Source organism: Fukomys damarensis, unplaced genomic scaffold (genome assembly GCF_012274545.1).
Source record: "Fukomys damarensis isolate Sample0158 unplaced genomic scaffold, DMR_v1.0_HiC HiC_scaffold_38, whole genome shotgun sequence".
NCBI classification, from domain to species: Eukaryota; Metazoa; Chordata; class Mammalia; order Rodentia; family Bathyergidae; genus Fukomys; species Fukomys damarensis.
In genome coordinates this window covers 28,017,219-28,028,457 of record NW_022900950.1, presented here as the reverse complement: position 1 = coordinate 28,028,457, position 11,239 = coordinate 28,017,219, and the positions used below count along the sequence as shown (strand labels likewise).

Genomic DNA, 11,239 nt, shown 5'->3' with positions numbered 1-11,239 from the left:
AGAGGGGCTTCTCCCGGCAGCTTCTCCTTTAGTTTGTAGTAGTTACCCTCTTTTTAAGAAGCACCTCCCAAATGAACTCGTATGCCTGTTATCTTATATAGCAGTACTTGAAAATCCTTAGTTAAAACGTCTTTTCTGAATTTTATTTTAATAACTGATGACTATATTCTTAGAGTATTCTAATTTTATCAGGAAAACGTCTTTTCCCTCTCTCTCATCTTCCTCCCTCCCCCTTTCTTTTTCTCTCCCTCCCTCCCGCTTTTCTTTCTTTTTTTCCTCTTCCTCCTTCCCCACCTCCCTTTCTTTCCTTAAAGCAAAGTTTAATCTCAGAGAAGAGAGTTGGATTTATTTCCAACATAACAATTGTTTTGGCTTATTTTTATTCTACCTACTTCTGAAGATGGATAAAAATCTGTTCCATTTAAGTAAAAGGGGAAGTGTGGGCGGATTCCACGTGTATCCCGAGCAAAAGCTGTCTGGAAGGGATGTTAGAGGGGAGCTCTTTATTCTGCATCAAGGCAGGTAAAAATAGTTGACAGTCCCGTTTGATTTGTCACACAGCAAGTAAATCCACCACATTGTTGTATAAGCTGATAACCAGACACATACACTAGGTTGATGCATGGTTCTTAGCTTCCTGCAATTTTACCGATGATCAATCACCTTTCTTTCCTTCATGTTATGGCAAATGATACTCAGTTCCTTTTCTTGTTTCTCCCTTTTCCTTGCTGGGATCTTCAAGACTCCTTCAGTGTCCTTTTTGAAAACAAATCAAGCCAGATTTTCTATCATTCCATGCTTTCCTTGTTTCAAGCTTGAATCATAAGAATTCTCGGTGATTAATATGATGTTTTCTAATATTTACATAATAGGAAGAAAAGCCCAATGACAAATTTTTAAGACCAACATTAGATTACATCGGAAGGGTCTCTTGTACTTTTGCTAATTTATGTTGGATCTGCTCTCTGAAACCATGGGTTCAAATCTCAGCTCTGCCAAATCTTCATTTTGTAGCAATGAGAATTCACTTAGCTCTGTGAGTCTCAATTTCTTCTTCTGTCATAGATGATGGCAGTCATTCTTTACGTAGTTGTTTTAGGGTTGAAATGAGGAAATGCATGTGAAGACACTTGGCCTGGCATGTACTTGGCACAATGTAGCTATTAAATATCTTGATATTTTCCCGTTTCTACTCATCTGCCTATTTATCTATCCATGAAATAAGAAATAGTGGTTTATCATATTAATTCCCCCAAAGAACGAATCTTGAAATGGACTTTTAGGTGCATCTTAATCAATTTGGGTACATATTTAGTTCTTGCTATGGTATAAATACCATTCTAGTACCTTTATAAAAGTAATGCTGAAATTTCCACAGGAGTGTTCTGTTGGAGGAGGGAATGCCAGCTGCCTTTGTACACAACTCTTCCTGATCTGGTGTCGTACAAGCAATGAGAATAACATTGATATCTCCTGCCAGGAGTCCCAGTGAGCACTAAATGTGATTGATGGAGAAGGTGCCAACTTGGAAATCAGAACAATTCCCCTTGCTGTTCTGATCTTCGACAGCCTAGGTGGCAATGTACCGTTTATATTGCCAATCCTGCTGCTATTTTAACTTCTATTTTGTGTGTTTTTCTCCTTCTTGCCATCTTTTCTTTTCTTAAACTCTACACTTAGCACATTGCATTGGAGTTTGATATCTAGAATGGAGCCATTGCATCCTTACCAAAGAGGGAACATAGGAGAATTCAGAAAAAACATTGGATTGGGGCCAAAGAGTGTGGCTCTAGTTTGCCTTGTCTTCTCTTTGTGTTACCACTTAACAATTATCCTCAGTGTCACGTTTGTTTACGTACTATCTCAGTGTCACATGGGCAGATGTCATTTCAACCAGGGGACACTTGCATTAAATAAATTTGATAAAATTATCATGTTGATATTTTCTGTTGTAGTATCTTATAAAAATTAACAAAAATACAACTTTTGGTCATCCTGTATTTATATAATTGGACTGGTAACTGGTTAAAGTGAAAATCATTTAATTTCATCTCAGGGTAAGAGGTCTGGTAGAAAGAATCATTAAGGCTCCTTTGGTTGCTAGGTTCTGTGATTCAGATGGCACTCTTTGGGCTATCTTTAGTTTATAAGAATCTCACCAAATAAAATACTTTCACCTATGTTGCCACCTCTGATTCTTACAATAACCTCTGCTCAGGAAATCTTGTTTTCCAGATTATAAAATGTAAGATTAAGAGTAAGTAGAAACCAGAATATTTTTGATTTGTAAAATGAGATGTAGGTGATATCAAGATTCACTATTCTTGGTGAAAATCAGTGAGTTCTTAGAGTGAAAACCCTAAACTCTTCGTTACCACCGTGTACCTCTTCCCCGCTTTAATTTTTTTTTTTTTTTTTTTTTTTTTTTTTTTTTTTTTTTTTTTTTTTTTTTTTTTTTTTTTTTTTTTTTTTTTTTTTTTTTTTTTTTTTTTTTTTTTTTTTTTTTTTTTACTTTTTGCAGTACTGGAGATTAAACCCAGGGTCTCTGCACTAGTTACATCCGCAGCACCTTTTTATTTTTTATTTTGAGACAGCGTCTTACTAAGTTGCTAGTTGCCATGCTGAGTTCAAAATTGTAACCCTCCAGCCTCAGTCTCCCAGAGTACTGGGATTATAGTTGTGTACCACCATGCCCAACCAAGGTATCCCTCTGATGGCCCTAGGATTTATGGTGATGTGAAACCCAGGATGCCGTGGTGGTTCCTGGTTTTGTAAGAAGTGATCTTTGGTTTGTTTGTAGTAAGTTCACGTCCAGACTGGTGTTCTTTTTGAATATTCTGCTCTGGATTGGACCATTGGTCTGTTATCTAGGCCAGAAAATAAGGGCTCTGCAGTCCACACAACCTTTTCTAGTGTTCTGAAATGATATCATTTAAAAATAAGTCAGTCACCCTAATATCATTAAGGATGATCATTTAAATATCACTGACCTCTTTATTTCATTAAAGTAATAAGTACTAGAAAGGGGTATTTATTTGAATTTTGTAGATATTTGCGATTTGTGCACATTTTTACATAATAGTAGAGGTTAGCTTTTCTCCTTGATTTTAATGCAGTGATAAATCTAACCATTAAGAGTGTCTAATGGGCCATGAAATAAAATATAAGAAATATTGCATAAGACAAAGGCAAACTAAAACATTTATTGTTTATCTGAAATGGAAATTAAGCATGCATAAATGTTTATATTTATAATTTTTATTTGTTAGTAGCACTATATAAACAGAAGTTTAACTGATGAATTAAATAGCTGCTACTTTGAACTTAAGGATATTAATTCATCAGATCATTAAACATAACACATAAATTACAGCCAATCTTTATCAGTTTTCCATTAATTATGCTAGACACCTCACTAATTTTATTTACTAACGTTTTGTCTATTAAATGTTTATGCTAAGTGACTAGCTAAGAAAATTCTGATGCTGAAGAATGTATTTGTATCCACTCACCTTCATATCTTCCAGACTCTCTGCTAAGAAAAAAAACAAAAAACAACCCAAAGACCTTAAATGTATTTGTTTGGACTTAGACTTGATTTTGAACCTAATCTATGTTATATTAATTCTGATACTTAATTTCTTAAAGTCTCTGTTTCCTCCTTGTTAAATAGGACCAGTAATAGGTTAATAATCTGGATGGCATGGATTAGGAGGCAGGAAAGCAAGACTGCAGCGTAGGTGTAAATAATAGGCTCTTCCAAAAAAGAGTTAATTTTTAAAGAAATGAATATTTTTCCCTTCAAAAGTCAGATAACGTAGCTAATTTAAAATTAAGTATATTTTAATATTATTTTAATGTCATTACTGAGCCAATTCATATATCATACAGTTTACCTATGTGTTATATTATTTTATGTAAAATTTTATCTGGGAGGAGAGATTGAGCTTTTAAAGTAAGCCTAAAACCCCAAGGAGATTCTATACCAGCACAAGCCCCCCACTCCCGGAAACTGTTTCATCTCACAGTTTACTAGACAAATCTGTGGCTGGGACTACTAAGTTCAAGATATCCTACAAGAGCATATGTGTTTTTGTTTAGGGTTTTTGTTACCTGGAAATAGGCCAAAGTGACTAAATCGTTCACTCTTTATTGAATATTGTCTTTATCCATGGCCTGGAACCTAACCAGGGTGGAGCCTAATATGTGTAAGACCTTCTGAAGTGACTTTCAGCAAAGTAGACCAGAAAGATTTGTATAACACAGAGGGATTTGAACATAAGGGAAATAATGTATATGTTTTTCTTATTTAATGTGAAATAGAGTATCTTTATAATTGCACATTTTCCATGGAAATCTCTAACTACACACCATATAAAATGAGTAGCACTTAGCTTTTCCTCTATCTTACCATGTAGTCTGCAATGCGTTTTATATGCATATTTAGATACAAAGGTGTATATTTGAGGTCAAGTAAGAGCTATGGTGACCGTGACTATTTCTACAATATATTTTGCCTGCACATTTCCGTCATTAATGATATCCTGCAGGGCTTGCTGTGCTGTAGATTTTGGTCTATTGATTTATCGGGTGAATTAGTCTGAACTTTCTGTTTTGCAAAAATTCCATTTTAAAGTGATTCAGTCTTTGCTGACTCACGTTTTACTCTTCCCTGATGCTGATGAGAAGCATACTCTCTCGGTAGTTCCAGTGGGGCGGTGTGTGGACTGCATATCTGTCTGCCTTTGGTTCCTCATCTCTGTAATATTAGGGACTTTAAAAGTATTTTCATCAAACTCTAGAAGTCACACACAATGAAAGTAATGTAAATTTCTACTTCTCATCTTTAGAGAAATTTGTACCCAGAAATGTTTGAGGACAATGGCCTGTCTATTCTTTACTAGGAAGGAATTAAAAGGATGTTTCTAGGGAACATAGAGCTGTTCTGCTGGGGGAAGTTGCAGAGGGCTGTGCTGGTGAGCACTGCAGCACAGGCACCAGCATGAAGGAAGGAGCTGTCCCTGTTCTGTCCTTTGTTCCTTCTGAATATAACCCTTCCTGCCCACTCAGCCTCACAAAGAGGGGGTTGGTTGCACCAGTCCAAGTCCCTGCAGAAAAGATGTGACTCTGAAATTTGACAGACACTCTTAAACAGAAATGACATCAAAATGAAGAGGAGAAAGTAATAGGGTAGGTAGCTGCTGCTGCTATTTTTATTCCATTTCTGGAGGAAAAGTCCTGCTTATCACTTTCTTGGGTGACAGGTGTCTGTGTTCTGGTTCCATGAAGGTTTGCTTCATCCTCCTTTCTGCTGTAGTTCCTTTTATTCCACCTTGGAAAGCCCTTCCTTTACCACATTCTAACCCCACCTGCCTGCACCCCAGGGTGACTTTAGGTTGAGAAAAAATCTCCAGATGTTTATACCAGGTTGTGATTGAAACCTGGAGTGTCCCAGCTGCTTCTGTCTCAAATCCTGTAGCTCAAAGGAATTTTCACATCAGTGAATAACTGAAGCTGGCGTGTTTCTTTTCCTTCTACTTAAATGAGATTGTGTATCGTGCCAAATTTTCCTGGTGTGGGCGAAGCCCAGGTTGCCAAAATAGAATATTCTCTCTGGGAAGAGAAAGAGGTCACTGAATGGACAAACTGTGCTTCTGTCAGCCACAGGCAGTGGCTCCAGGCCTCAATTCTGAAGCTGGTGAGAATAGGTGTCTAAGTCCCATTCCCTGACTGTGAGTGTATGGTGTGGCTTGTCCTGGGCCCCAGTGACTGTGTGGGGAACACAAATCAGTGGACAGTGACTGTCTTGCACATTTCATGTCATTTTGAAGGTTAAAACACATTACATAAGCAAAAATAGTGATGTCCAATTTTTGCAAAAGTTGCCTTTTTCTATGTACTTTTAGACACAGTTGACTCTGGTCTTGGTGACTTGGTTCATGGATAAGGCCCAGGCTTGTTTTACAGACCAGGAAAGTTGGGCATGAAGAGATTGTGAGATTCGAAAGTCAGTCTAATAGAAGGCTCATAAGGGAAGGTTCATTATGTCTCACTCCTTTCAGCTGGCACGTAGAAGAGGCTTTCTTACCCTCGGGGAATACCTCTACAGTTATCCCTCAGCATGTGTAGGTGATTGATTCTGAGACCCTGGTGAACACCAAATCTTAGATGCTCAAATACCTTATATAAAATACCATGGTATTTGCATAGAACCTACACACACCCTCCAGGAGATTTATATCATCTTTAGACAACAGATAATATGTAATCCAGTGCAAATGGTATGGGAATACTTGTTATACTGTATTGTTTAGGGAATAACAATGAGAAAAAAGTCTATACATGTTCAGTACAACAAAATTTGTTTTCTGAATATTTTGCATGCATGGTTGGGTGATTTTGTGGATGTGAAATCCATGGATTTGCGTGGAGGGCAACTCTCCTTGTGCCAGCTATTCAGTACTGAGGAGTACAGGAGGAGCTGGGAGGCAGACACCTGGGTTTAAATCTTTCCATGGGGTTGTTGGTTGACTTGTCTGTGCAACTGCTTCCTCATCTGTAAAACAGAATTAACAATTCCATACCCACTCACTAGGATATTATGAGGCAGAAATATGGTAAAGTCTATGCTGTCACCTTCATGAATTAAATATAATAGGCCTGTGTAAGGTAATCTTATTATATTGCATTTAAATTTTAAATATCAATCACATTACACCTGTATACAAAATTTAGGATATACTAATTTTCTTGGCCATGTTAATAAACTACATAAACACAAAACTATTGTGGAGGTAGTGAAAGATGACAGATATATCATGATTAGTTTGATGTCTTTTTGGGGAATGGTCTTAAATTTATTAATATGGAGAATCTGAATATTCACTTTTGATATTAAAAAAATTACATTAGACTACTGCTAAACCACATTAGATGCCATAAAAAGGCTACTAGCTTTTATCTTCCATACAACATCATTGTTACAGATTTATAAAAATAAATGTGTGATATATTGACATCCATTCAAAATGGATACATTATCAGAGGATGATTTATATACTAGGGAAACATCAAACATATAAGAATCCTTTATAGTGCTAAGCATAAAATCAGTAGAAAAACCCTTTTGTAATTTAAAATAATAAAAATAAAGTAGAACTAAATATATATTCATTACAAACAGTGATATTCTTTGCATATCTACATATTTGGAATGTCTAACCACAGTAGGAGACTGCATCTGTTGAATTCAGTAAAGGTTTACATGAACATGAAATCATGCATTGGAAAACTTTTTAGAAAGACATTTTAACTTTTCTTTGCCCTTGTACTTTGGGCTTGGATTGATGCAAAGCAATCATGAGAGTATATAAAGAAATAATAATAATTGCTTACAGGTGTTGATGTGGTTTATTCAGTTTTTTCCTGTTGTATGAAAAGTGATCTGGTTATTGGGGGAAATTCTCTGAACTCTGGGTCTGGAGCTTTGTTGGAGCCGTCTCCTCCCAAGTGTGACCTGTGGGGGCTCTGTGTCCACTGAGGCAGCTATTTTCTATTGTGCCATGAACACAACACTTGCAATACAATTTGATTTTATTATATTTATTATTTTATTCAGTTTTTTCCTGTTGTATGAAAAGTGATCTGGTTATTGGGGGAAATTCTCTGAACTCTGGGTCTGGAGCTTTGTTGGAGCCGTCTCCTCCCAAGTGTGACCTGTGGGGGCTCTGTGTCCACTGAGGCAGCTATTTTCTATTGTGCCATGAACACAACACTTGCAATACAATTTGATTTTATTATATTTATTATATTAATTATATTTAAATATATTAAATGAAAATATTATGTATAGAAAAGAGTTTATGTAAATATCACTTTTCTTTCAGGTTGTTTAAAAAATTATTTTCAAGGGTTCTTTCTATACCCTAGATACAAAATCTTTGTTAATTTTCTGTGTAGCAAATATTTTCTGATTTATATAGCATGCCTCAGGTGAACAGAAGTTTTTAATTTTAATGTACTTTGAATTTAACATTCATTTGCTTTATGGTTAATGGTGTCTATTTATTGTTTAGGGAATTCTTCTCTACCCCAAGGCTGTGGAGATATTGTATTGCACTCCTTTCTGTGATTTTCAAAGTTTGGTTTTCCCATGTACATCCATAATCATCTAGAATTGGTGTTCGTGCACAGAGTGGCGAACAGATGCATTCTTTGTGCTTGTTGCCATGTCGATGAGGCTTGTCCCAGTGACATTTTTGGAATGGCCCAGCTCACCACCACCCCCCCGCACCCTCTGATACCTCTCGCATGGATCGAGTTTTTCTCAACACATGGATCTGACCCTGAACTTCTTATTCCTTGATTGTTTCCATGTGAATGCCACACTAACTTGATTATTTCAGCTTTATGTGAAGGCTTGATATCCAGTAACACAAGTCTTCCTCCTTACTCTTTTGAAGGAATATCTTCAATTGTTCTTGTCCTTTTATTCTTCCACAAAACTTTTACAACAGGCTGGTCAAGTTCTATTTTAAAATGTTGGGATTTTGTTTCCACTTGCTGTGAATTAAAAGATCAATTGAGGAGAGCTGACATTTCAGTGATATAAAACTTTCTTCTTTGTCATGTATATAGCTCCTTTTTATAAAGGACCTCCTTAATGTCTTTTGTGAAAGTTTATAGATTTTTTTTCTTCAAATTTTTATATAATTGCTCCTTGTAGTTATTCCAAGGAACCATGTTTTATTGCTTCTATAAATGGGTAGGTTTAAATAAATGCCTCTTGAAAAAAAATTCTTTCTGGTATGTAGAAATGCAGTTGAACTTATAATATACTTAATTATTATAAGTACTCTATTAATTGTGTTTGTTGGAATTTATAAAAATATTCTGTGAATTGTATGGTTTTTCTTCTTTCTTCTCTTTTCCTCCTTCTTTTTTTTCTTCTTAAATGTTGTATTGACACCCTCCTCATAAAATGTTGACTAAAAATGAAAGAATCAAAGTATTCTTATTGCTTTGAACTATGACATTTGACCTTTAATTTGCCCATAAAGGAAGTTCCCATCTGCTTATTTACTAATAGTTTCTTTTGGTCATAAGCTGATATGGAATTTTCTCCCTTGATAAATACAATTTAGAATAAGACATTTATTATGCATTTCTGGATTCATCTTGCTAATTTATAGTTTGAATTTTTGCATCAGTGTTTCTCAGTTTAGTCAGCAATTATCCTTTCTTATGCTGTCTCAATTTGATTTAGATAGATTATTAATTTCATGAAATTATCTAGGCCTATTGTCTGTTTTTATAGTCTCATTGAATTTGTATGATATTAGCGTTATTTGGTCATTAAATAATTGTTAAAACTCACTAGGAAAAACAGCTAATCTTATTTCTGTCCTCGGTTAGGAGGTTATAAATATCAGTTATTGAAAAATTTTAATAGAACTGACCTGTAATGAATTTTGGTACTTTATACCAAAATGGATTTTGTCCATCTCCAAAATGTTCAAATCACCTCGCAGTTGTTTACAATAATTTTTTAAATTTATGATGCATCCTATGTTTAATTCCCAACATTTTTTGTTGCTTTTTGTGCTTTATCATGATCAGTCTTTAGAAGTCTGCCAATTTTGTCTTTTTAAAGAACTTTTTTTTCTGGTGTTTTCCATTGTATCTTTGTTTTTCATATCATTAATTATTCTCTAATCTTTGTTTCTTTCTGTGAGTGTATCCACATGACCTTTTTTCTAAATACTTGAAATTGATAGTCTTCAACTTTCTTCTTATTAAGCAAAACCACTGAAAGCTATACATTTTTTCATAAATTTTTAGGTCCCCATTTTAATAAAGAATAAATCCAGGACCCTGGTTTTGGTGGGTATTTGCCTCCAATCAGAACTTGAGTAATTTTGCGTTCATTTTTGTTATTTTTAGAGTTATTCTCTATTTGTAGCATTTGGTTACTAGGCTTCTATTTATGGTAGGTATGGAAAATTTATTTTCATAGTACATTTATTTTAGCAGAGTGTTGGAGTCCTTTCTCTATGACTAATAACAGAATACCTCAGACTGGGGCAGTCATAAAGAAGAGGTCTATTTAGGTTCACAGTTTTGGTGCAAGGTGAAGGAGCCATATCTGCCGATGGCCTTTCTTCTGGCCGAGTTGCCTTTCTGCCAGCAGAGTCCTGAGGCTCTCTCCAGGGTACAGTGTGGCAAGAGATAGGGTGCATACATGAATCTTCTCTGGTCTGTCCCCCTCTTCCATCAAATCTGCCAGTGTGTAATCATGAGGACTTTACCTAATCCTCATTACCTCCCAAAGGCCCTACTGCTGAACACATAGTTAGGTGAAGCGTCTATCCTTTTATTTTTTTATCTCACAATGATAATTAAGCTCCAACATGAGTTTCAGAAGGAACAAACCATATTCAAACCATAGCAGAGTCATTTCAAAGAAAATGCTAAGAAGATCCAGGAATGGTAGTGCACACCTGTAAGCTAGGGCAACTTGGTGACCTAGTAAGATCTTGTTTCAAACTTGAAAAAAAAAAGTTGGGGGATATAGCTTAGTGCCGAGACCCTGAATTTAATCTTCTGAACTGAAAAATTAGGTAAAGAATAGAACAAGTTGAGGAAAAATGGACCAGAGACCCCCAAAGCAGTATGTTGTACCTCAGATATGAAAAAAAAATTACAAGGGTGATTTATCAGCAACTATTGTTTGGGAAAGTAATGTTGTAGGCAACATGATAAATTCTGTCATTCATTCACTGCAGTATGTTATTGCCTATGTAATTATTCAACCATAGGGGGTAATTTCTTTTTTTCTTTTTGTTTTTTTTGAGACAGGGTCTCACTATGTAGTTGAGAATGACCTGGAACTCACTATGTAGCCCAGGCTGATCTCGAACTCACAGTGATCCTCCTGCCTCAGCCTCCCAAGTGCTGGGATTATAGGCGTGCGCTACCACGCCTGGCTACAGTGGGTAATTTCTGAAAATGATGGAGACCAAGGCAGGTCCTGGGGAGATGGACATGCACACATGTTGTAGTATCCAAAAAAGGAGTAGTAGTTTTAAGAATTCTAAATTGTAGGTTAGATGCTAATATTAGAAGTAGCATTAAAATTAGCATTTGGGTCATGTGAGAGAGACTGAATTCAGGAGGTCTTAGACAAGGCCACAGTAACCCAGGATGGATTCATTAAGGTAAATCATGTCATGTTAAGAAA

General features: G+C 35.8%; 1 long non-coding RNA gene across 2 annotated transcripts in view; it reads left to right on the top strand.

The window, feature by feature from the left end:
* LOC117284624 overlaps positions 1–11,239 on the top strand; it is a 33,568-nt gene that overhangs the window by 470 nt on the left and 21,859 nt on the right. The gene's annotated exons all lie outside the window — the stretch shown is intronic.